At 40.7% G+C, this 26,610-nt stretch overlaps 1 long non-coding RNA gene across 2 annotated transcripts in view; it reads right to left on the bottom strand.

The window, feature by feature from the left end:
- Positions 1–26,610, bottom strand: part of LOC123281727 (uncharacterized) — a 689,591-nt gene that overhangs the window by 123,211 nt on the left and 539,770 nt on the right. For both annotated transcript variants that reach the window (XR_011499118.1, XR_006521407.2), the window contains exon 6: positions 8,057–8,144. This is a non-coding gene — a long non-coding RNA (uncharacterized lncRNA). The remainder of the gene's footprint in view (positions 1–8,056; positions 8,145–26,610) is intronic.

Here is a 26,610-nt window from a genome sequence, read left to right as displayed (position 1 = left end):
TTGCCAGTTCGGATCCCGGGTGTGGACATGGCACCACTTGGCAAGCCATGCTGTGGTAGGCGTCCCACATATAAAGTAGAGGAAGATGGGCATGCATATCAGCTCAGGGCCAGGCTTCCTCAGCAAAAAGAGGAGGATTGGCAGCAGTTAGCTCAGGGCTAATCGTCCTCAAAAATAAGCAACAATTTGAGGTATACTTTTCCACTCTTAAAACCTGCGACTGCCTTCAGTTCCTAGATAATTAAGTTTTACACAAACTAGTCATTCTAAAATGGTTCCTTTGTTCTTGACCATTTGAGAAACTGAGAGTTATAGTTGTTTTCATGATATAATATTTAGTGTTTTCAGAATGGAAGATATATCCCTTTATACCAACTCGAAGTATATGCATATTTGCTTCAAGTTTTCCAGGCACAAATTGTGTGCATGTGAGCACATGTAAATGTGTGTATTTAACAGGTCTGTGTATATATGTGCATGTGTGTTTCTGTGTGTGTGTGGACGCGTATGGATGTACACTGTGTATCAAATGTGTCTGTGTGTATATTTGTATGTGGGGTGTGTCTGTGTGTGTGGGTGTGTGTTGTGAGTTGAAAGAGGCTATAATAAGTGTCTTTACTCCATACTGAGTATGCACTAGAATGAAGTGTCTGCTTTTCTGGACCATCTAAGGTCAAAGATGTTGCATTCCATCCCTATGTTGAAACGAAGTTTTTTTAAAAATTGAAAAGCACATTTTTACTCCGAAAGCCTGAGTAGGATGGTACTTTAAAAATAATCTCAGTCATTTAAATTTAAGGCCCTGAAAAAATTCCCATCTATGGTTCAAATTTATTCTCTGGCCCAGAGCCCAAAGCGCTTTCGTCAGATTGAGAATTGCATACAATTTCATTCACTTTAAGCTTTTGCTGCTCAAAAGTTTGTTCTTCAGAGACAAGCTAACAAGTGTCAATGGCCATGTTGGCCTCAATAATAGGCCTCCTTTCCTTGAATGATCTATTTCAGTTGCATTATTACCATTTAAAGATGGCCTTGTGCTTACAGACACATTTTCAGTGGATGTATGAAGAATGCTGATAGTTCCTCCACGTGGTTTTGCCTCTACACTTAGCAACTTGTTTGGAGAAAAAGTCCTCAACTTTTCTTTGAAGCCATTTTCCAAAGAGAGGCTATCTAAAGAATTCTCTTCTGTACCTGTTTTTGCTATTACTAAAGAAGAGTTTGTCCAACTATACTAAGATTTCTTTAGGTTTTAAAAGTTAATTAATAAAAATTTTATTGTGGTCTTTTCAGCAATAGTACTGACATATCCTGAGAAAAAGACAACCCACAGGAAAAAGGGCAAAAAACTGGAATAGCACTTTATGAAAAAGAAATCCAAATGGCCAATCAGTGCTCCAATTCATTGGAATTAAGGAAATGCAAATTAAAACTACAATAAGAGACTACCACATCCTCTGACTTGGCAAAAATTAAAGTCTAACAATAACAAGTGTTGATATGGGTGTGACAGAACAATGAAACACTCATACACTGCTGGTGGAGTGTAAAGATGCTACTTTTAAAATGGTAGAGCAGAAAAGATGCATACCCTTTGACCCAGCAAATCCCTTCCTATAACTTAAAGCAGTGGTTCTCAAAGTGTGGTCCCCTCCCTGGCTGGCAGCATCAGTATCATCGGGGAACTTGTTAGAAATGGAAACTCAGATCCCACCCCAGTTCCACTGAATCAGACACTCCGAGGGTGGGGCCCCGTCATCTGAGTGAACGCTCTGAGTGACTGTGATGAGCTCTCAAGTAGGAGAAACACCAGTGGAGAGAAATCTGTGAACACCCGCACAGGATACAGGATACAGGATAAGAATGCCTGCACAGGATAAGAATGTTCACAGCAGCAACCACCGATCCATCAACAGAATGTTTTGAATTCTATTTGTACAACTGAATATTACACTGTAATGAAAATGAATGCGTTCCTTGGATAAATCTTACAGTCATTTCATTGAGAAAAAGAAGCAAGCCAGGTCCTTATTTTTCCTCTCTTTCAATTAAGACAGGCGTACTTTGCCCACAGGTCTATGACCACATTGATAACCATTTACCCTTTCATGCATGATAGTCTTTCATCAACAGTAATGAACACGAGTACTAACACATAAAAAATGCAGCTACACATCACGATACAATGTACCAAGCATGGTGCTTGTAAACAGTAGGCGCTCAATGAACACTAAGCTGGCATAAGTGGGTCTGTTATACAAACAAAATTCTGAATCAAAAATATTATTATAAATTGCTATACATTTTAGCTGTCCATTTTTTTGGTATGTATATTTATTACTTTTTAATTGTGTGAATATACAACATAAAATTTTCTATTTTAACCATTTTTAGGTGTATGGTTCAGTGGCATTAATTATATCCACAATGTTGTTCAACAATCTAATTGTGCAGTTTTAAATCTCATTTCAATGTCTTTGCTAGAATCAGCTTTTACATTTCAAATTGTTTTTTTAAAACTTCCTCTAATAAACCCCTTCCTTACTCCTTTTTGTCTTCTTCCGTCTTTGCCAGGTCCTTGGTCTCATTTATAATCTGAGTCCTGTGTGTTATCTCACGTGCAGGGGACCAGGGATTTCTGTGTCAACAGGACTTTTTTTCCTCCTTCTTCAGTTCAGCTTACAGTTGTCCAGTAGTGGAAGCTGCTACGTTAAACTCTGGAGAGTTAAAACTCAAAAAAACAGTCCGTTCCTACCAGGAAAAATGCAGACTCTTGGTTTCAGGATCCTCTGGGACCCATCATGGGTTATCTAAAGTACCAAAAATTATTAGCCTGATGTCTTAATGGAAGTACTCAGGATATTAATTCATCAGTTGTGTATAATTCCCAAGTTAGTCTCTCCTGCCAAACAGTGAGTAATTAAGCTGTGGATAATGTCATGCTGCCAGCATGATAAAACAATAACGATGGCGGTGATAACAATAGCTAACACTGAGCACTGGGAGGTGCCAAGTGTGGTTCTAAGCCTGCTGTGTGCGTTACTTTATTTAGTTGTCATAATAATCCTATGGCATATATACAGTTATCAGCCTATTTTATAGATGAATAAACCAAGGCTCAGAGAGGTAAATTACGTGTCCAAGGTTACAGGATTTAACCCAGGCAGAATGATCCCAGAACCTTGCTCTCCGTCACCACCTGTGACCCCTGTTTAAGAGTAGAACCCAACAGAATGATCTACTTTCACATCCTTTCTGGGGGGCGGGTTATTCCAGGTGAACATATAGAGGAATAGGTTAGGAACAAGAATAAACACACACACACACACACACACACACACACACATCTTTATTTATTTGGGGGTCAGTGAGGAGGGGGTAGCGAGCTGGGAGAATTAGCCTGTTAATAAGCTGCTACTAATAAGTGCTAAAAGAAGGACATTTAGAAGAAAATAGCATGACAGTTTAGTTGGGAGGAGATTATTTTTAGCTACGAGACAGGAAGGAGTTGAGTACACAATGTAGAGCCATCAAAAAGTTTTTCAGCACAAAAGAGATATAATGAAAGCTGTGCTTTTAGGAAAATAAAACTGCCATCAGTGACTATTATGGCCTGGAAGGGGAAAAGATTCAAGGTGGAAAGGCCACTTTTGAGATGTCTATAGGAACCTAGAGAGCAAGTAGTGAGGGCTGGAGCTAGGGCAGTGACCGTGGGCACAGAGAGGCTGGGGGAGACTGTGGAGGGAAGAGAGAGAAAGAGATATGAAGGGTCAAGTTGACTATAAGATTCCAACCTGCGTGACTGACAGAATGGGGTCTCATTAGGAGAGATAGGAAAGCCGGGAAGAGAAGAGAGTGTGGGAGGGAAGTGCAGGCACAGAATCTGAAGCTCTGGCAAGAAGCACTGGGACACTGTTGAGGAATTTAAGTTGGAGAGGGAAGTTAGAGCTGGGGACCCAGAACTTCTGCAGAGCGGGCAGAGTCAAAGTTATGAAAATGGAAGAGAATGTAAGAGGAGCGAATGCGAAGTCAAGTCAAGAGTGACAAAGACAGAATCATCTGGAGGAACATTTATATTTAGAGGCAATAAGAAGAGAAGTCAGAAAAGATCAGATCAGAAAGACAGGAAGAGAGTTGGGAGCAGCCCAGCCTAGAAGCCAAGGGAGGAGAAAAGTTGGAGAGTGAGGGGGTGGCAGACAAGATAAAAGGTCATAGAAGGTGAGACCCAAGATGAGGCACTGGGTTTGGCAATACAGAGCTTGGAGGAAGCTCCATTTCAGTGGCAGGGGGAAGGAGGAGGAGTGCCTAGTGAGAAAGGAGAGGACGCAGCAAGTGTAGAAACCTCTCTCAGAAAGTCTGATGAGGAAGAGGGGAGAGACACGTGAGGACAGCTGAAAAGGGGAGAAGGATCAGGGGAAAGCTTAGTTTAGGATAAAGAAGCCAATGTTCATAGACTGAGGGGAAGAATCCAGTGGAGCAGAGAGAAAGAAAATGCATAAGACAGAGAGGGATAACTAAGGTAACCAAAACAGGCAAGCGGAAAGCAAGTGGGAGTCAAAGAGAGGGAAGACGTTGTTGAGGAGAGGAGCTTTCCTTCTCCAATCCTCAAAGGAAGGAAGAGGGGATGAAGAAAGCTGTGGATGTGGAGAGGGGGAGTGCTTAGGGAGCGAATGTGGGAGGGCCATGCAGAAAACAGCAAGAATGCGGGCTGCAGAAAGCAGAATGGGGTTGCAATAAACACAGTGAAAAATGTGACATGGAATCAACAGGAGACGGAAAACAAAGGAGACTGAGGGGTGGCAAGGGCCACCTGATGTTGGATGACACACACATATGGTGGATCATTTGGCTTAGTTCTATGACTTTTCCTAAACTGTATTGGATAGGCAGGGAGCAGATATATAGAAGCAGCAGAGGGTGGAATTCACTCTGGTTTGGGAGTTAGAATATAAGTCCAACAGAGGGAGAAGGGGTCATGGTCGCTAAAGAGCTGGGTAGGAAGGCAAGAGGACTAAGTGGAAGACTTTGCTTGGTCTGATGGCCTTGGAGATGTCCTGCTCAGCTCTCCCGTTAAGATAACCTGCTCTGGAAGCATAGCCGATTCACGACCTCCAGCTGTCTTTGCACCTTTAGATTCACTCAGTATTCTTTCCAGGCCAGACTGCTCCCAGGTTGCTCCAGTGGTGACTGAACTTGGTGGGGTTATGAAAACCGGGCCATCCAGCCTCATGTAGGATGCCTCTAACAGGCAGTTTTCTCAGGGACTCCTTACTGGGTTGGTTGAGATTGTTCTCTGACATGGGTGCAGTCTGAGCTCTTTCTACCCGATCCTTCCTTCCCTCTCTCCTTTCACAGGCAGCTTGAAGACTCTCCCTGCCTTCCTCCCTCTCACTTCATGCTTCCCAGGCATTTCCCCCAATACATTTCTTGCATGTCTAATTCTATTTTGGATTCTGCTTTTTTGGAAGTCCCAAACTGACTCACTTGGACTTGCTATCATTAGTGGAGGGCCTAGGGACTAGAAGATGGAGGCATGGAGGTGACTACAAAGAAATGAAGGCTGAAGTTCATGTAATTCTTTTTTTGAAGTAATTATAGACTCACAGAAGTTGCAAAAATAGTACAGAGATTCCCCTATGCCCTTTACCTACTTCCTCCAACGGTAACATCTTATACAATTAAAACCAAGAAATTGACATTGATATAATGTTAACAAGTTCATATGATTTTGTGTAATCAGTTTCTCATTATGTTTCTGTCCACCTCATAGACATATTGATCTCACCTTCATTGCAAAAGCCACTTAAATAACAGTTCCCTTCCAAGTCAGCAAGTTTTGTAAGACGCATAAACGAAGCCACAGGTGGAGGAACAAACAAGAAATGACAAATGTCCACTGAAGAGAGAGCTCTCCATCCATCCATCCAGCCAGCCAGCCATCCAGCCATCTGTGTTTACTAAGCTTTTCCTAAGTGTCAGGAACTATATGCTGAGTCTATTTCATTAGGATATTGACATCGAAAGGGTAGCAGCAGCTACCAGACCTCTGTTTGGACTCAGATGCAGTGAGCAACCAGGATATATAGTTGTTCTAAGGGCAAAGGATATCCAGATCTGTCCTGTGATCATTTCCACATAGGCAGTAATTCAACCAGTAGCCACCTTATGCTCAACGGCCAGGAACATGCCTTTTTATGAGTCATTGTAAAGCGCCAAGTGTACTGACATATACTTCATAAATGCTAAATAATAACAAGTCAGTGAACCTAGAAGTATTGGATTCAGTATTCGAGACATTAAATCCAAGTTATGTTTCTCTAGAAGCAAGGCAAACAAATAAATCAACCCCAAATCAAATAAAGCCCACATCCATCCCCTGCCAGCAGTGGTGTTGTCTAGAACGCTCTTTCTCAGGGACTGGTTCTCTCATGAAGGGGCACTTGTTAGTACTTTACCTGACAGATCACACACAATGCCTCGCCTGTGATTTGGGAGGAGAGTTTTAAATGTGACCCACAGCAGACAACAGCAACACTATGTTCTTAAAGCTCCAATTCCCTTTATTTGATGCCAGAAAATAACACCTGCTGAAGCTCTGATGAAGAGCAACAGTCACCCCACTGAGCAATTAGACTGATCCTGATGGGGAGTCTCTGTAGGCAGTACTGGGAGACCCTGTTTGTATTTCAAAGCCTGGATTCAGTTTTCCTTTAAGACATAAGTCTCTTTAGGGGGGCCTGTGATTCCTTGAGGGTTTTGGCACACAACCTAGAAAGCCTGAAATGTCACATATTCTGGATTGGCAACTGAATCGGACTACAGCATAGCCTGAATGTTTTTCTGATTCACAGTCCAGAGCTCTGAGCACGGTCTGGTGCTGTCTGATTTGGGATCTCCGGGCACAGACCCTTCTCTCTAGGAGTCTGCCATCTTGGTTCCACATACAAACGTACTTTACGTTCATCCACATCCCCTTAGTCATTTCATAGTGATGACATCCTTGGGAGCAGAGCCTAACCCTCCATAGCAAAAGACTGACAGCAAAGCCTATTGCAAATGAGGAGGCGATGACTGTGACGTCTCTGGGAGTGATGCCGACTGACAGGATCATGTTTTGAATAGAGTCTAGAGGAGAGTCAATCCTTCAGTGGTCATTTCCAAAAGGATTTTACTCTCGTTCAATTGCAGGCAAGGGGAGGAGAGCCAAGGATCCCACATAAGACACCTAGATCTGGCCAAAGAAGTGTTGAGTGGAGGACTGAGCCAGAGGGGAAGGTCAGGAGCCAAGAAACAAAAGATAAATCAGCCACCAGATGCCAACCTTGTTAATTCTTCTACGAACACAAGCGATTCCAGCCAGGTTCTGCCTGGCCCAGACCTGGCTTATTACATCTCCCAGAATTGAATGTACATGTGAACAGAATGATACTTTCAATGGTTAGGGCAATGGTTCTCAAATGTTACGATGCGTCCAATACACCTGAGGAGTTTGTGAAAAAGGTAGATTTTCTGCTCTTCAGTCTCAGAGATTCTGACCTGGTAGATCTGGGGTGGGGCTTGGGGAAGGTACACTTCCAGCAAGTGCTCCAGCGATGGAAGGAGATGGATTGCCCGTCATACTTTGAAGTCATTGCTTTAAATTAATGTTTTTCGATCTTCATGAGGGTGTGCTATTAAAGAGTTTAGGGAAATACCTTCCAAATAATCCAGTCCAAATCTCTCATTTTGCAGATGAAGAAATTGAGGGGTTAAGTAAGGTCATTCAGGTCACTTGAGGTCTCAAGTGACTTAGATCAAGGTCACTCAGCTAGTTATGAGCAGGAAGTTAGGACTAGAAGCTAGGTCTCGTCATAACGACTTTTGTATTCACTGCACTCTTTGGTTTGGTGAATCTCCTCTCCTCAGGTCTTGTTGGACATACACACACATAAGTAGAAACTAGAACATGTCTGTATTATTTTAGGAATTGTTATATTCATTGAAACAATGGTGAGAGCTTCAGCGTTGCCAAAGGAAACGTTAGAAAAAATGAGGTTCAGAAAGAAGCAGGACTTACCCTATAAAATGATGGTGAAGAAATTGATAGAAGGGCCTCAAAATTGTCCTCTGATCAACCACAATGTCTGGGTTCCCCAAATCAGTGCCTAGGATAAAGCAAAAAGTAAGCAGTTGCAAGAAATTGTATGTATTCTTCATGCTGCATTAAAAAAGTAAGTGCTTCCCACAGCTGTGGAATCAAATTCAATTTAAGTGTCATAATTATGCTCATCATCTTTAGGTTAATTCCTCACTTTCCTGTGTGTGGCCACGGTCAGTTTAAGCTGAAGAGGTCTGTGTCTCAGCAAACTCCAGAGGTGTTTTGACAAGGGCCACTGGAAGATTAGCTCATAGTTGTGAGAAGACCTCTCTGAGATGGGTTTCAAGGCTCTGAGAACTTCCGACTCACTTGTTTTTTTGTTTTTCTCTTTATGTAAGAAAGTGAAAACTGAGTAGCCCCTCATTTCAAATGAATAAGAAATCAAAGAAGCCAAGAATAGTGACTAGACCTTCTCCATTTAAGAGGTTGCTTCATTAATTGATTGATTGCTGATTGATGCATTCATTCAAGAAATATTTATGAAGACCTCTATATGCAAGATAGTTCTTCTGCTCAGCAACATATTAAGTTTTACCCAACGGGAAACTAAGTGGCTAGAAGGAGGACTAATACCCATTACAAGTCACTCTAGTCATTTAGAAAGACCCTAGCCTCATAATTTTATGTGTTGTAGAGGCAAGAGTACTCAACTGAGAGTCAGGAGGGCTGGTTCAAATTCCAGGTGGCTGTGGACTATAGCAGAGTCTCTCAACTTCAACACTATTGAGATTTTGGGCCGAATAATTGTTTGTCGTGGGAGCGGGTGGCACTATACTGTGCCTTATAGAATGTTTAGCAGCATCCTGGCCTCTACCTACCAGATGCCACTAACATCTCCTCACCCATGTGGCAACCAAAACATGTCTCCAGACATTGCCATTGCCAAAGGTCTCCTGGGTGGGTGGTGGGGGGGTGTGTTGCAAAACTGTCCCTGGTTGAGAATCATTGGATTATAGTAATAACTCCTATTTTTAAGCACCTACTAGGGCACTGTGTTGGGACTTTGTACAGATCACCACATTCAGTCTTCACACCAGCTTTCCAAAGTAAGCAGTACTATTCCCATTTTGCACATGGTGAAATTGAGGTCCGCAGATGTTGAGGACACCACTCAATATCACACAACTGGTAAGTGTTGGAGGAGATCTGCATTTAGGATTATTCAACCTCAAGGCTCATGTTGATTGTTTCCCACTTTTTTCTTTTGCTATCATATATTTTAAACATTCAGAAAAGTACAGAGAATAATCTAATAAACATCTATGTTCTTAGCAACTCGATTTAACAAATGTTAATTGATACTTTTGTCATTTTGCTTTATAGCTATTTCTTTGGCAATAAAATGTTACAAATACAGATGGATCTCCCTTTTAGACTTTTTCATTCCTGTTCTTCTCACTTTCTATCCCCAGATAACCATTCTACTGAAGCTGGTTCCCTCCCTGGGAAAGGTTTTACATGGATGTGAGTATGTTTACCAACAATATATGGCACTCAAAAAATGCACAGAAAGGGTACAAATTCTTCTGTAAATTGCGTTCTTGATTTACGTTTTTGAGTTTTTTTGTATGACTATAATTTTATTTCTTTTACTTTAATTACTATAATTATTAATTATTGTAATAAACAGACCACAATGTATTCAGCCGTTCTGGTGGATATTTACTTTTTCTCCCACTTTTCACTATCACAAGTCTCACTGCTGGGAACCAGGTGCTGAGAGTGTGTCTGTGCACACGTCGAGGGGAGCGTTTCTCTAGGACACACAGCTAGAAGTGGGATTGCTGGGTTGAGGACGTGCATATCTTCAATTTTATTAAATATTGCCAAATTGCTCTCCAAAATGATTGTACTAAATTACACTCCCTCCAACAGATTATAAGAGTTTTTATTTCTTTACATCCTTGCCAACATTCGGTATTTTCAAACTTTTTGTTTGTCAGTCTGATTGGAGTGAAATAGCATATAATTATTGTTTCAAAATCCTGTGTTCTTAACCACTACTCTTACTGTCTACAATTCTGGAAGCCTCAGTTATGTAAAACGGAGAGAATACCTTCGCCTATTTCTTGGAGTAGTAATAAATTCTCCTGGTGTAGCGTGAATGTATTTTGTAAATATCAAGTGCCACTTTTGTACAACACTGGTGCTGGAAGAGAATATTTGTACAGTTTCGATGGCAGGCAATCTGACAAAATCTATTAAAATTTCAAATGCACATACATTTTCTTTTAATTTAAAAAATAATCTCAAAATTACAGAAAAACTGCAAAAATAGTGAAAAGAATTCCCATGACACAGGTTGTCAAAATGTTAACGTTTTATCAGATTTGCATTATAATTCTCAATCTCTCTCCTTCTCTCTTCTCTCTTTCTTTCCATATATATCTATGTATCTGTATAGCTATATGCATCTATATGTATGGACACACATATACAATTTTCCCAATGAATTTTCCTCTAAAAATTTTCTAAAAGCAAAGACATTCTATTATTTAACCACAAGAAAGTTGTCAAAATCAGGAAATTAACATCAACCTACTATTATTATCTAATCTTCATAGCTTATTTAAATTATATCCACTCTCCTACTAATGTCCATTGTAAAAGAAAATATTTTTATGCTCGTCTATGATCCAATCTAAAATCAATTGTCATACTTAGTTGTGATATCTTATTTTCCTTTAACATGGAGTAATTCTTCAGTCTTTTTTGTCTTTAGGGATATTTTTGAAGAGTACTGGTCACTTATTTTGTAGAATATCCTCCATTTTTCATTTTTCTGATGTTTGCTCATGATTAGATACAGCAGGTGCATTTTTGGCAAAAAGCCACAGGAGTGATGTTGTGTCATTCTCAGTGCATCGTATAAGTACTCACTTGATGTCAGTTTGCTCTGTTACTGGTGATGTTATTTTGGTCATTTGGTTATGGTGGTATCTGTCAGCTTACTATTTTTCCCTTTGTAATTAATAAGTATCTTTGGGGGACATGTTTTGTGACTATGGAAGTATTCTATTTATATCGGATGAATTCATGGATTTAGTAGTTTGTATTGTGTGGCTATCATTATTTTGATGACCAAATTGTTTCATACTGGTCCGTAGACTCCCCTTCAAGCTGACTTGTGTGTTCTCTTGTCAAGTTCCCATTATTCTTTGAGCACTTCTTTCCTTTCTGGCACCATAAGACGCCCCAGGTTCATCTCGCGCCTTCCTACCTCCTGTCTTGGAACTGACCACTTTCCAAAATGATTTACCTGTCTCCTTTCAGTGGAGAATGGTACTTAGAAAACAAGGTCTGGTACTCAGTGTGTTCTTTATTACTGGTGCAGCTAACTTTTTTTTTTTTTTTAAAGATTTTATTTTTTCCTTTTTCTCCCCAAAGCCCCCCGGTACATAGTTGTGTATTCTTCGTTGTGGGTTCTTCTAGTTGTGGCATGTGGGACGCTGCCTCAGCGTGGTCTGATGAGCAGTGCCATGTCCGCGCCCAGGATTCGAACTAACGAAACACTGGGCCGCCTGCAGAGGAGCGCGCGAACTTAACTACTCGGCCACGGGGCCAGCCCCTGGTGCAGCTAACTTTTAACCTAGTGATTTCTCTTTCAGAAATCCGTGCAACAGATATGCCCTACATTTGTTAAAAGATTTATGAACAAAATTATTAATTGCAGCATTATCTAGAATAGCAAAAGATTACACATAACCTAAAAGCCCATCAATAAGAGACTGGTTAAATAAGTTATTTAAATCCATATAATGGGATACTATACACCCATAAAAGCTTGAGGAATTATTTCCAAAATATATCATTACTTTAAAAAAATCAAAATATAGAACTATGTATCTGGTTTGTTATCATTTATGTACCAAAAGGGGAAAATAGACACACATATACATATATATGTATATGTTCTTGCTGATAAATGTGTCAAATAGCTCTGGAAAAATGTAGAAGAAACCAAAAAACATTGTTCATGGGGAGGAGAACTGGGGCGCTTGGGGAACAGAGGGAAGAAGGCTTGTATTATAAACTCTCCTATACTGTTTAGACTTGGAATCATATGAAGCATTAAAAACTAAAGTACTATCAAGCATAAAATAAAGTATCATTTTAACATAAAGTATTCATTACTAACTCAAATATCAGAAATCTGATTTTTGGGACAATAGGGTAGCTAAAAGCATAACTGCAATTTTATCACTATCTTTTATATAAATATAAATAGCCTTATGATCCTTTTATGATTTAACTTCTCCATCTGTAATATGGGTATAGCAATGTCATTAACCTATAAGCTAGAGGAAATGAAATTGAAGCACGAAATTGAAGGAATGAAAACACAAAATGCCAGCTGCTGTGACTGTTAATAATGACACATTTTCACATTTGTGTGAATTTAATAAATATTTGTGAATGAAAGAATGGATGGATGGATGGATGGAAGGATAAAGATATGAGAGCAGGAAGGTGGAACAAGAATTATGTTTAACCACTTGAGTTTCAGAAAAAGAACTTTTTTTCTTCTTTAGTGAGGAAGATTGTCCCTGAGCTAACATCCATGCCAATCTTCTCCATTTTTTATGTGGGATGCTGCCACAGCATGGATGGATGAGCAGTGTGTAGGTCCATGCCTGTGATCCAAACCCGTGAACACTGGGCTGCCAAAGCAAAGTGTGTGAACCCAACCAGTACACCACTGGGCTGGCCCCCAGAAAAAGAACTTTTAAAAGCACAGGAATACATTGAAGGAGCAGTCCCAAGAGAGACAGAGCATCTTTAATGCATTCTTGCTATTCAGTCATTCACGTCAGAACTGTGATGCTCCAGGCAGGCAACACAGCCCAGCAGTTACGACCATGGGCTTTGGAGTCAGGAAACTTGTGTTCATATTCTGACTCTGCCATGCTAACTGTGTGACCTGGGGCAAGTTATTTAACCTCTTTGTGCCTCAGTTTCCTCTCCTGTAAAATGGGACTTCTGGGGTTATTGTGACGATTATATAAGTTACTGCACGTAAAGCACCTAGAACTGTGCTGACACATGGTAATCACTCAACAAATATAAGCTATACTTTGTTTTACTTTACTTTCATTTTTATTTTATTATGGTAAGAACATTTAACATGAGATGAACTCTCTTAGCACATTTTTAAGGGCACAACATAGTATTGTTAACTATAGGCAACGTGTTGTTCAGCAGATCTCTAGAATTTATTCATTGGGCATAACTGAAACTTTATACTCATTGCTTTGCAATTTCTCATTTCCTCCTCTTTCTAGGCCATGGCAACTACCATTCTACTCTCTGCCCCTATGAATTTGACTATTAGAGATACTTCATATAATTAGAATCTTGCAGTATTGTCCTTCTGTGACTGGCTTATTTCACTTATTTCACTTAGGATAATGTCCTCCAGGTTTATCCATGTTGTCATACATTGCAGGATTTCCTCTTTTTTTTGAGGCTGAATAGTATTCCATTGTATGTATATACCATTTTTCTTTATCCATTTAGCCACTGATGGACATTTGGGTTGTTTCCACATCTTGGCTATTGGCGAATAATGCTACAAAGAACATGAGAGGGCTAATATCTTTCTGAGATCCCGATTTCAATTCTTTTGGATAAATACCCAGAAGCGGGTTTGCCGGATCACATGGTAGTTCTCCTTTTAATTTTTTGAGGAACATCTATACTGTCTTCCATAGAGGCTGCACCATTTTGCATTCCCACCAAAAGTGCACAAGGGTTCCAATTTCTCCACATCTTTGCCAAAACTTGTTGTCAAACTATAATTCTTGTCATCATCAAATTTTAGAGCTAGAAGTGTCCTCAGAGATGATCTACTCCATGTCTCTTAATGCTAGATGATGAAAGAGATGAAAATGGGCCTTGAGGAGACAAAGTGTTTGCCCAAGGTGGTGTAGTCAACCAGAGCAGATTCAATACTAGAACATTGGTGGTGGGATTGTTAGCTGTGGTAGGTTGTAACTGACCACTTATTCTCTGTAGCTCCTCTCATCAAGAGGACAAGTCTATTTTCCCAATCCTTGAATGTAGTGGTAGTGAGGTTGTATGAGATCTGAGCCTTGGCCTCAAGAGGTCCTGCATCTTCTGTGCTTGCTCTCTTGGATGCTGCTGCTGTGTGAAAAGGCTTGCACTGGGCTGTGAGAGGATGACAGACTGCATGGAGTGGAGACGAGAAGTCCTAGGGGAGGCCCTCCTAGACCAATCAGTAGGCTAACTGCCAGACTTATGAGTGAGACCAGCCCCCCACCCCCTCACCCGATCATCCAGCTCCAGCCAAGCCTCCAGCAGACCACAGAAACCAACATCATTGGTCCAGACTGGAAGAGCCATCCTAGCTGTCCAGCCAGCCCATGGAATCATGAGCTGAGTAACAAATGCCTGATGTGTTAAGCCACTAAGTTTTGAGTGGTGTTTTATACAGCAAAAACTGATAATGAACCCAGTGATGGAATCTCTCCAAAGAGACCACATTTAGAATTCATCTCCGGGATGTCTGGTGTGACCAGCTCTCCACCTAGATTGATTCTCTCTTCCCCCTACTCAATGTGTTGCCTGATTCATGTCCCTCTGCTTCCAGGAACACCTCCTGCTTCTGCCTGGGACCCTATCAGGGGAGGGAACGATCCACGTCCTCCAGAGTCACAGACCATACTTCTGCAGCAACAGCAAGACAGATTAACACAGGGCCAAAGGAGCTGCTGGCTGCAAAGCCCTCCTGTCCCAGCTCTTACTTCACAGCCTCTAGACTGCTATTCTGGCTCTGCAAATGCACTGTTGTTAAATTCTTCCTGTAGGAATAAAAGGGGGGCTCAGCTGTCACTGGCTAGGAAGTGCTGGGCAGCAGAGGGGAGCAGCCTATAAAAACGGGAGCCAGAGAGTGATTTCCTGAGCCACATACTCCAAGTTTTCACTCACCATCCTCCATTTCTTACTCATTTCCCTTAAATGGGGCTTTTATTCATAGTTTTTTGCCTCCTGTCCCCTTGAGGTGTCCATTTTCATTTCCAGAAATAAATCAGGGTTTCTTGGTGCCCATTAAATTTCATGCTTGTATCCTCCACCCATTCCTCTTCCCTCCATGTTTAAGCATCTTTTATTTTTCTCCTTTACAACTTTGCTCTTAACTACCCTCATGTAGATCATTCTAGAAATACTAGGCTCCTGATTAAAGTCTCAAGATTCTCCAAATCAGAATCTTAGGAAGTTCTGGCACTTCTTTATTACTAGGAGGACAAGTATACATGGCAAAGGAAGAACCTGGCTTTGGAGACAAGGGTGGAATCAGTAGGGGACTGGGAAATTGAGAGTGGAGAAGAGGCTGAGGGGAGAAAGTGAGTTGGGGTCGGCTTGGCTTCCATTTCCTTCAGGCCAGGGCTAGTTCCCTCCCTTCTAGCTTGATGTTCACACAGCTTTCAGATTCCCATCATCCTTGAACCACACAAAGGTTTTCTGTGAATGGCAAGTTCTCCACAGGACTCTTGGAATAAACTGAGGTGCTTTGACCATGTAGGTTGGAGGAAAACACTTTTAGCCACTCCCATCAGCCTGTGGGGTATTTGGTACTTTTGAGAGGTACTTCAGAGGAGGGATGAGGAAATCTCTGTGTTGTCACCCTGGAAACTCTGGTCCATGACCTCATCAGCCCTTCTGGAATTTCCCTGGTCAGTTTTCTGTCCCAAATGGAGATCATGCACTTTAATTGAAGTTTCTGGGCATTTGCGTAAAAACCCTTGTACTGATTTGTAGCATTTTGACTGGCAGCAGAAGAAGGTAGTTCAGGTTCTACCCTTTGTGGGAGTTGATTATTTGCTGGCCAAAGCTCAAACAGCCCTGAAGGGAAAAGCAAAGTTCCCAAGGATGGTAATAAAAATGTAAACAGCCTCTGGGCGTGAGTGTCACATGAGCTACTTCATCATCCAGCAGGAAGTTCCCAAACCTGACCACTTTCTCAATTGCTACCAGAGGATGGAGGAACGCCCGGCAATGGAGCAGTCAATTTTGAAAACAAACTGCTTTCTCTTTACAGCAAAGGGACTGAAGTTTTTCAAGATAAAGATCTAGCTGCTTTCCGATTTATCAAAATGTGACAGGGCAGCGATGACGAATGCAAATGTAACCTTTAGGTGCTCTGAGCAAAGACAACACTCACAGCTGAACTTGAGCGCCTGTTGCCAGCCTGTGTGCCCAGTAGGCAGGTCAGGCTGGTTCTTTTCTGAATTCCAGTGTTTTTATAACTCTATCATCACAAAATCAGCATTTTTTGGGGAGGGTATGTAACCACCAAACATTTTAAGAATGACTATACTTTTCCCCTTCTGGAGCAAACTGACCTGCAAGATAATGTCTACACTTTCCCCTTTGAGATTCAAGAAATACATGAACAGCTACTAGATGCCAAGCATCATGAGAGGTGCTATTACCTCGAATTTTCACAAAGCTTCTATGAAGGAGGAATTTCATCAATCTATCCCCATTTTACAGACACAAAGGCACACTCGAAGAACTTAAGGGCTTGGCCATAATTACTCGGTTATTGAGAGGCAGAAAAGAGATTGAAACCCCAGTGCCTTGACTCCAATCCCAGTATACTTCCAGGATATCTCTGCAGTTGGGTGCATGGTAAAGAAAAAGCAAAAACATAATTTGTGGATTGGTTTTATTTTTGTGAGAGCCTTAGGAGCATGGTGTAGTTAAGAGGGAAAAAATAACTATGGCAGAGAAGTTCGATTGGGAATAGGGCAAAGGGAAGAAGTGGGTTTTGATCCATTTTCGATTGACTCAAGCAAACAATTTAGTTAATTACCCTCTCTCCCTTCAGTTTCTTGTGGAATACCCATTCCTTTTGTGACGCTATCCCCTCTTGACTGTCGTTGGGGAGTGTCGTCTTGGGTCCAAGGGCATAGGGTCATGGGGAGTCATCTTGCTTAATCAGGAAACACATGGTTTCTTCATGATCACCCCAGACTGCAAAGGGGCAGCTAGGTATCAGTGGGGAGAATAATTCTGACCAGGTTTAGGAGAAGCAGAATTTGGGCATACAGAGTAGACTTTCGTGATGACTAATCAGGATCAGATCCATATTTATCTAGGACCCCAGCCTCGAAAATGGGACATTCACTAAAATATGGAGCTTTCTCCTACAAAGTTGATTATCCTAGATGACATCAAATGGCAGCTTCATTATTACAGGATGCTTTTCCCTCCTGTGCCCTGCCATTTGCCATGACACCTCCGCATTCGGCATCCCTTCTGCCTGCCAAAGGTCTCCATCAGCAGGCTTGGTCCAGCCTGGGGTGGCCTTGAGGGGCAGCTGGGCTAGACTCTTAGGAACGGACTCGATTCACCCCCACAGGCTGATTCACCTCCACAGATTCTAAAGGCTCAGCATTGCTGTTTCCCTTCATCTTTAAGGTGATAAGCAAACTTTCATTAAGAGAATCTTTTTCCCATTTTATTTTTTCCAGAGTTTTACTTTTAAGTATAGGAGAAGTAATGAAGAACCACAAGGAAGGGTATTTATTTTCAGTTCATGAAGTCCCCTCATCACCATCTCTGGGTACCTGTTGATACAAGGAACTGTGATATTAGCTCTATTATTGACCTCTGTTACCATACTTGGAAGATTTCAGAAGATTTGGTTTTCTAGATAGCTCCATCTCCATATGTCTATGGTGATCACTGGGAAGACAAGAAGAAACACAAGGAAGAAGGATGTGGATAAATTTTTTTCCACAATAAATGACATTGAAATCTGTCATTTTTCCTAGACTTGCATTTTTGACGAAGTCTGGTGGTGTGAGTTAAACTTGGCCTACAATTGGCTTTGTTTAAGCACAATCATTTGCTTGCAGAGGAAATTCCATATACGGCAAGGTTTGGGGGGAGATGTTTAAGAATGTGTCCATTATTTCCCTAACTCTCCGTCAGTGTGGAGAACAGCGCTGAGCACAAGTGCCGAGCATAGGGCAGGGGAGGAAGAAGGGGGCGTGGTTGCCCAGTTACCCAACCAGCATCATGTCGGATTCCAGGCTCTCCTCCCCACGCCCGACCCACAGGAGACTGACATGTAGACAAACGCATTCCCAGCCAGCGGCGCAGAGTCTGACGCAGGGTATGGCTCTGAATGGCTTTGGCATCTGTTTTGTCTTGCCTCATGCCCACATACTGGGGCTGCTTGTTTTCATCCAATAGCAATTAGCACCATGGTAAATGCCTTGTGCCCCACGCTAATTCAGAAGAATAAGCATGTCACACTCTGCCAAGAATTACAGCTAATCACTGAGGTCTCCGGGCACACCTGCCCTTTCATTAGGCTTTTGTTTTAAAATGACGGGTTGGTGCAACCCGAAACATTGCATTGTGCCCTTGGTTTGGGATAACCATGGAGACCCAGGGGAGGCCTGGAGCACGGCCTGGTTGCCAGCCCTGAAGACACGCTTCCTACAAATGAGGAAAGAGAGCAGCAGGAAATCCAGGCAGCTACTTACCATAGGGCAACTGCAAACAGGGTGGGCCCAGGGAATGCTCCACATTGTGTAGAAGTACGGCTTTGAGCAGTGCCCAGCATTGGAGACTGTTCAGAAACCACCGCGGACACAACGTATGGGAATGAAGACCTGGCCTGACTCCACTTTTGGGGTGAAAAGTGCTTTAGTTTTTGTTTTCTTTACCCTCATCTTCTAACCTGGCACTTTTCCTTATTCTAAGAATGTATCCTTTGTCCTAACTTGGTATTTATCTTTAATTTATTTAGTATTTTTTAAAAGTCAGGCTTCTGAAGGTATAATTTACATTAAGGAAAATTCACCCTTTTAAAGTGTACGGTCCTATAGTTTTGACACATGTAAACAGTCATGTAACCATTACCACAATTGAGATATACCACCACCCCTAAAAAAAATTCCTTCTTGCTCTTTCTTGTCAATCTCCCTTTCTGGCCCTCAGACAGGCAACTATTGATTTTATTTTTGTCCCGATTATTCTGCTTTTTCCAGAATGCCATATAAATGGGATAATCCAGTAGGCAGTTTTTTGTTAGTGGCTTCTTTCCCTTAGCACATGCTTTTGAGATGCATTCGCGTTGTCTTGTGGATCAGTAGTTTGTTCCTTTTCATTGTTAAGTGGTATTCCACGGATGAACCACAGTTTCTTCTCTAGCATTTGCACATTTTGTTTTTTTCTGCTTTTTGGCTATTATGAACAATGCTGCTGTGAACATTCCTGTGCAAGACTTTGTGTGGATGCATGTTTTTATTTCTCTTAGGTAGATACCTAGGAGTGGAACTGCTTGGTCCTCGGTCATGTATTTAACTTTATGAGAAACCACCCAAGTATTTTCCAGAGTGGCTGCACCATTTTGCATCCCCATCAGCAGTGTATGCCAGCTACAGTTGCTCCCTGTTCTTGCCAACACTTGATATTAGTCATCCTAATAAGCATCTACAAGTATCTCATTGTGATTTTAAATTACAATTTCCTAATGACTAATGATGCTGAGATTCTTTTCATGTTACAATTAATTAAAAAAAATCACTTCGAATCCACTCTGCCCAAATTCTTGTTGAAGCAAGTTCTCGTGCAACTTATGTTAGTAGAGATTTGTCAAATCCTTCCCAAGTGCCTAAAAAACATGCACCCCAGGAAAGGCAAAACATAGCAAGCGCCAGCAATGTGCAGAAGAACAGCAAGTGCTCTTAGTTAACTTTTGCGGTCTTACATCTCCCACAGCACCCAGCTCAGGGTCAAGCACATGGCAGGTGCTTCAATAAATATTCCACGATTGACTGCAAGATGGTGGCTCATGTTGCAAGAGGACATGACTAGGCCGAGTGCATATGTGATAGATGTTAAAACCACAAGGGGTGACTGGCCACTTATTAAGAGGTTCTTGTGCCCTGTGGAGGGCATTAATGCTCTATAGAGATCAGAGGCCCTCCATCAGGATGCTCACTAGAATCAGGTGGGGAGTTTAAAAAAAGACGAAGCATAGGACGAGACACAGAATTCCCTTGAAGCTAATGAGGTCAAAGCTTCAGGACCACTCACTTGCATGGTGGAAAGCATTGGGAGTTATAGAGTGTTCTGGGTGGGGAGGCAAGAAGCAAGGTTGCAATCAAGATGCTTGAAGAGATGTTGGAAGGAAGAGACCTGAATCCTGGAAATTTGTATGATTTCTGTCCTCATTTTAAAGAAATATTAAGCATGGGATTTTGGTGGTGGTGGTGGTGATTTAGTGTTCTTCTTTTGAAGTTCTCATGAAACCTTATCTGTTACTCTGAGCTTCACCCGAGAGGCTGTGATTTAATTTTTGGCGTGGGCGTTTTTTAGAGGTCAGCATTGAGTCGAACGTGCTGCAGGGTTGAGCCATGTGGTTACACAGTGTCCACTAACGACCAAGTCTAGGCTACAAGACCCAAGGAAATATCCTGGGCACATGAGTGCTCCCATCATTCTAAGGAGCAACCATTTCGACCACATGGGCCCTTCTTGTTTCCCTCTAACCCAATCTTCTTGCTTTCACTCTTGCCCTGTTTCATTGTCTCCCATATGCCATCTTCTTATGCCGCCTCCCTAGGCGGGTCATGCCCCTGCTCACTCCTCCTTGGCCGCTTTTCCTGGCCCACTGGCTAAAGCCCACACTGCTCTGGAGGGGCAGCGAGGCACTGTCAAGAGCATGGGGGATGCCTGGGTCTACACTGCAGCCCCGCTTTCGAGTCAAGGAGAACTGAATCAGAATCCCACTTCTGCCACTGACCAGCTTTGTGACTTTGCACCTTGGTCTTGCCATCTGTAAAACAGGAATGACAATAGGAACAGCCACATAGCTTTTGAATAGGGGTGAAATGAGAAGATTGTAAAGCACCTGATATAGTCTAGTGTGCCATAAGTGCTGCATAAAGGGTGGGATTCCATCCCCGCTGATGCGGACCTGCGTATCTTCTGGTCCACCTGCCCGGTGCCTCCCCAACTCTACTCACTGCCTCCCTCGTCTGACAACACATTTACGCCTCTCATAGTCCACATCGCTCCTGGGGCATTTCCTCACCTCCCGCTTCTCTTTCTAGTTAGACACTGAGTTCTCATAGGGAGAAATGAGGTCTGGTGCTTCCTCCTAGTCTCTACAGTGGCAGTTCCAAGACAACAATATCATCATTCACAACAATAATAATAGCTAATGTTTACTGGATGCTTACCATCTGCCTGGCACTGGTAGGTCATTTATATGCATTATCTCATTTAATCCTCATAATAAACCCAGACTGGGTACTATTATTGCCTGTTTTACAGAGAAGCAACTTGAACCTCAGGCTGAGTAATAGGCCAAGGTCACACAGCCCATAGGATAACATTCATCCCTGATGGAGTTTTCATCAATCAAAGGCAAAAATGAGAAAAAAGAAGGAGTACCGGCTATTTAAAGAAATGGCTTTTATCCTGAGATTATAGCCTCCCTGTTTTGTTTTGTTGTTTTGTTGGTGTTAAATGTTTTTTTATCAATGGCATGATAGTGATAGCAGATTGTAGTAGATGTTTTTAAATGACTTTATACCGCAAAATAAAATATTGAGTCTCCTATGTTTGTCTCTCCCAACTGTTTTGGTGAAACATTACCGGCCTGTGAAGAAGTCTGAGACCCGTTACTTTAGAGAATAGCTATGTATAAAAAAATTTGCAAATATATTTGTTAAATCAATGAATATGACACTGTCCTACAGTGCAAACTTTGCCTATGGAAGGAAGGAAAAGTCCTTCAGCTTCTAATTTCATTCCTTTCACCCATAGTTATTGAGCACCTAATCTGTGCTAAGCACCGTGCTGGAGTCGGAGGAAGGAAGTAAAACAAATAAAACATAATTCTTGCCCTCAATGAGCTGAACGCCATTTCCAAGTTAGTTTGGGAAAAGTAAAAAGAAACACGTCTTCTAAAAATATCAATACTATCACTATATTGCCAAACTATTCAATGGATATTTAGTACTCTTTTGACCTCCAGGGGAAGAAATCCCCCTGATAGCGAGCACACAATGTCCCTGCTCCCTATCAGTCCATCAGCCCCCGAGGAGGCTACATTTATCTGATAAGGGCATCCTAATGCTCACCTGGCCGTAGTCTTGGGTTCACATCTACAAGGAGGCAGTGCAGAGAGCAACAGGGACAAGGGTTAGGGGCCACCTGAAAAACATTTATTACCAGATGAAGAATACGAATGGCCCATAAACCCACTATCGAAATGACCCCTGTTGGATATGAAAATAAAAAGTATTCTACCATGTGGTTAGAAAATTCAACTTGAAAATAGGAAGGCATAAACTAAAAATAAGTTCTTACTCCTCTCAGCAGGACGTTTCCACGTATCTGCTCAGAAACATTTTCCATGCATATACAACCAAAATTTATATATAAAATATACATAATACAATATAAAGAATCCATCCATCTTTATCTTTTTTACTCAGAAGACTCATACTGAATCACACTTAGTGACTTTTTAAATTGACACTTTGTGTTTTTTGCTTGACAGACGCTTCCATGTTAGTCCATTCAGATCATCCCATTCTTTTCAAAGGCCGTGTAGTGTTCCATCGTAGGTTATACCACGCTTCCTTTAACCAGTCCTCCATTTGCCAGTTATTTAGGGCTTTCTTTCTCTTTAAAAATATTTCAATGAGTATCCCTGCATATATTTTTGATGTACCTTTTTTTTTGATCATGATAATCATTCTTGGCTGCCATTTATTTTTTTTTATTATTTTTAAAAATTATTTTATTGGGGTAATATTGGCTTAAAACATTGTGTAAATTTCAGGTGTGCATCACTGTATTTCAGTTTCTGAGTAGACTGCTTTGTGTTCACCACCAACAGTTCAGTTTTTCTCTATCCCCTTACATATGTGCCCCTTTACCCATTTTGCCCTCCTTCTACCCCCTTCTCCTCTGGTAACCAGTGATCTGTTCTTCTTATTTACGTGTTTGTTTATCTTCCACATATGAGTGAAATCATATGATATTTGTCTTTCTCTATCTGACTTATTTTGCCTAGCACAATACCCTCAAGGTCCATCCATGTTGTCACAAATGGCACAATTTTGTCTTTTTTATGGCTGAGTAGTATTCCATTGTATATATATATATATATATATATATATATATATATATATACCACATCTTTATCCATTCATCTGTCGATGGGTGTTTTGGTGTACTTTTGAGTTATATCTGCAAATTCTTGTAATTGAAACATTGGATCAAAGAATATATGTATTTAAACTTTTTACGTTTACTACCAAATTGTTCTCCAAATAGTTGCACAAATTTATATTCCAACAAAGAATGGTGGTATAATCCCTTGCTAGGAATTTGTACTTTCAAATGTCTGCATTTTTGCCAATTGATATTTGATTTGATGTCATACCAATGTTTTACATTGTTTGTTTTTGTATTGGGTTGCTCAGCTTTTCTCTGATGGTTTTTTTTTTTTTTTAAAGATTTTATTATTTCCTTTTTCTCCCCAAAGCCCCCCGGTACATAGTTGTATATTCTTCGTTGTGGGTTCTTCTAGTTGTGGCATGTGGGACGCTGCCTCAGCGTGGTCTGATGAGCAGTGCCATGTCCGCGCCCAGGATTCGAACCAACGAAACACTGGGCTGCCTGCAGCGGAGCGCGCGAACTTTAACCACTCGGCCACGGGGCCAGCCTCTCTGATGGTTTTATATAGTCAAATTTATCCATCTTTTCCTTGATGGCTTCTGGTCTTTATCTTCTTCTTAGAAAGTGTCCCCACTTCAGGATACTAAGTTCACTTATGCTCTCTTCTGTAACTTTTATGCTTTTGTTACTTTAAAGCCTTTGATCCATCTGGAATTTATTGGGTTTATTGATATCACCTTATTTTTTTCCAAAATGATTAGTCAGAGGTTCCACACTATTCATCAATAGTCTGTCTATTCTCTACTGATTGACATACTATCTTTATTCATGTTTAGGTCTATTTCTGGATTCTATCTGGATTCTTTCCATCTGTCTATTTCTTTAGCAACACCAAATTGCCTTAATTATTGTTGCTTCTTAATCTGTTTTGATAATCTGATAGGAATAACTCACTCTATTAACTTCCCTTCCTCCTCCCTGAAATATCCTGGCCAGTATAAATATATATAAATGTTTTCACAATAATAGTCAATATCATTTTCTTAATTTTCTCTATGCACCCCAAAGAAAATAACTCAAATAGGAATGCTATAAGTATGATGTTTGCAGTATATTTTTGACACATACCCTTTATTGGGTTAAGAAACTTTCTTATGTATAAGTTGCAAAGAATTTTTTGTTGAATATGCATTTATTTAATTGAATGATTTTTCTCTATCAGTTGAAATGATCATATGGCATTATTCCTTTCATCTGTTATTATGGTAGCTTATGTGACTCGATTTTTCTGAGTTTGAACCCTTTTGCTCTCCTGAAACTAACTCTTCTTCATTAATATGAATTTTTATATTTTATATACTGCTGGATTCAATTTGCTAGTTTTTTATTTGCTTGCTTATTTAGGACTCTTGCATCTAGGTTCATAAATGAGTTTGGTTTCTAATTTTCTTTTCACGTTTTGGTCTTGCCAGGTTTTGGGTTTATACTGGCCTCGTAATATAAATTGGGCAACATTCCTCTTTTTTAATTCTCTGAAATAGATTAAATTAGGGATTTTCTTAAAGTTTGGTAAAAATTTGTAAAACTTTCCGAATTTGGTGTCCTCTGTAGTAGATTTGATTTCATATTCAATTTTTAAGTTGTTATCACTTCTGTTCCCTCTGAAGACAATGTACTTTACATTTTCTCTTGACAGCTATAAATTACCTCTGTTTCATATTTATTAGCATAAAATTATGACTATTACATTGAATATTTTTTCTAACACAGAAGATTGTGCACAGTAGTCTCCCCTTATCCACAGGGGATATGTTCCAAGACCCCAGTGGATGCCTGAAACCTCAGATAGTACCAAACCCTATACAGACTATGTTTTCTCCTACGCATACATACCTGTGATAAAGTTTAATTTATGAATTAGGCACAGTAAGAGATTAGCAACAATAACTAATAATAAGCTAGAACAATTATAACAATATACTGTAACAAAAGTTACTGTAGATCTTAGCAACCTCAACATAAGACTTTTTCTTTTCTTATTAAGTCGAGAACTTCCACCTCTTCTCTTGAAGGAAGCACTTTACAGCTTCTCTTTGGCATATCCGAATTGCCAGCATCGGTACTCCTGTGTTTTGAGGCTGTTATTATGTAAAATAGGGTTACTTGAACACAAGCACTGTGATACTGAGACAGTTGCTCTGATAACTGAGGTGGCTACTAAGTGATTAATGGGCGGGTAGTGTATACAGTGAGGATACTCTGGATAAAGAGATGACTCACATCCCAGGTGGGATGGAGTGGCATGGTGCAAGATTTTATCACACTAATCAGAATGCACATAATTTAAAATTTATGAATTGTTTATTTCTGGAATTTTCCATCTAGTATTTTTGGACCACAGTTGACTGCAGGTAACCGAAACCGCGAAAAGCAAAACCGTGGATAAGGGGGATGACTATAAACATGTACTCTCTGATCTAGCTGGTTGTGCTGTTTGATTTAGGAAACCCTGCGTTGGAGGGGTAATTGTTTTTCAACGGCTGCATTTCTTACAGAATTATTACTTACATGGTACAGGTTTGCATAATAGTGAATACAATAAAAAGTAAGAAAATTATACCTCTCCTTCATTTCTTCGGTTCTTAAATGTGAGGTAATTTTGTCATATTTCTGTTGTAGTTATTTCCTTCCCCCCCTCCCCAAAGTAGACAATACTTTCATACTCTCACAGGGGAATCACTTAAGACAAATGCTAAAATTTCCAGGAATGTGGAAAATCTTCGTTTACATTAAGGGAAAACCTGTTTCTGAGATGGCACAAACATTCTATCCTATGGGCTAAATCAAGGCTATTTCAGAAACTGAGAAGTCATTAGGACTTTTCTATACCATTCTCCTTTCCACCTCCCAAGGTTTAGGAGGAATTTCTGATGATTAGCACAGGTCAGCTAGGTACAAAATACCAAGTTTCTTAAAGGAAGCATTCTATAGAAACTGAGAAATTGGTGAAGTTACATAATGTATTTTTGGATATGCTGAATTGCTTTCATTAAATATACTGGTATGATCATTAAGTGAGTGATTATGCCTTACACTTTTTTGCTTTTTCCCAAAAGGACTTGCTAAGGGCTTGACAAACACTTGTTAAGCTGGTACAATCTCAGCATTTTAATTGTGATAAATCTCAGAGCTGACAAATTGCATGTTAATGTCCCTGTTTTCTGTCTAATAAAAATATTTAATTTTTGGAATGAACTGAACGTTACCCCAGATTTACTTAATATCATCCTCGC

This window comes from Equus asinus, chromosome 28 (genome assembly GCF_041296235.1).
Source record: "Equus asinus isolate D_3611 breed Donkey chromosome 28, EquAss-T2T_v2, whole genome shotgun sequence".
Classification (NCBI taxonomy): domain Eukaryota; kingdom Metazoa; phylum Chordata; class Mammalia; order Perissodactyla; family Equidae; genus Equus; species Equus asinus.
The sequence above is the reverse complement of the archived record's forward strand: the minus strand, read 5'-3'. Positions and strand labels throughout refer to the sequence as shown.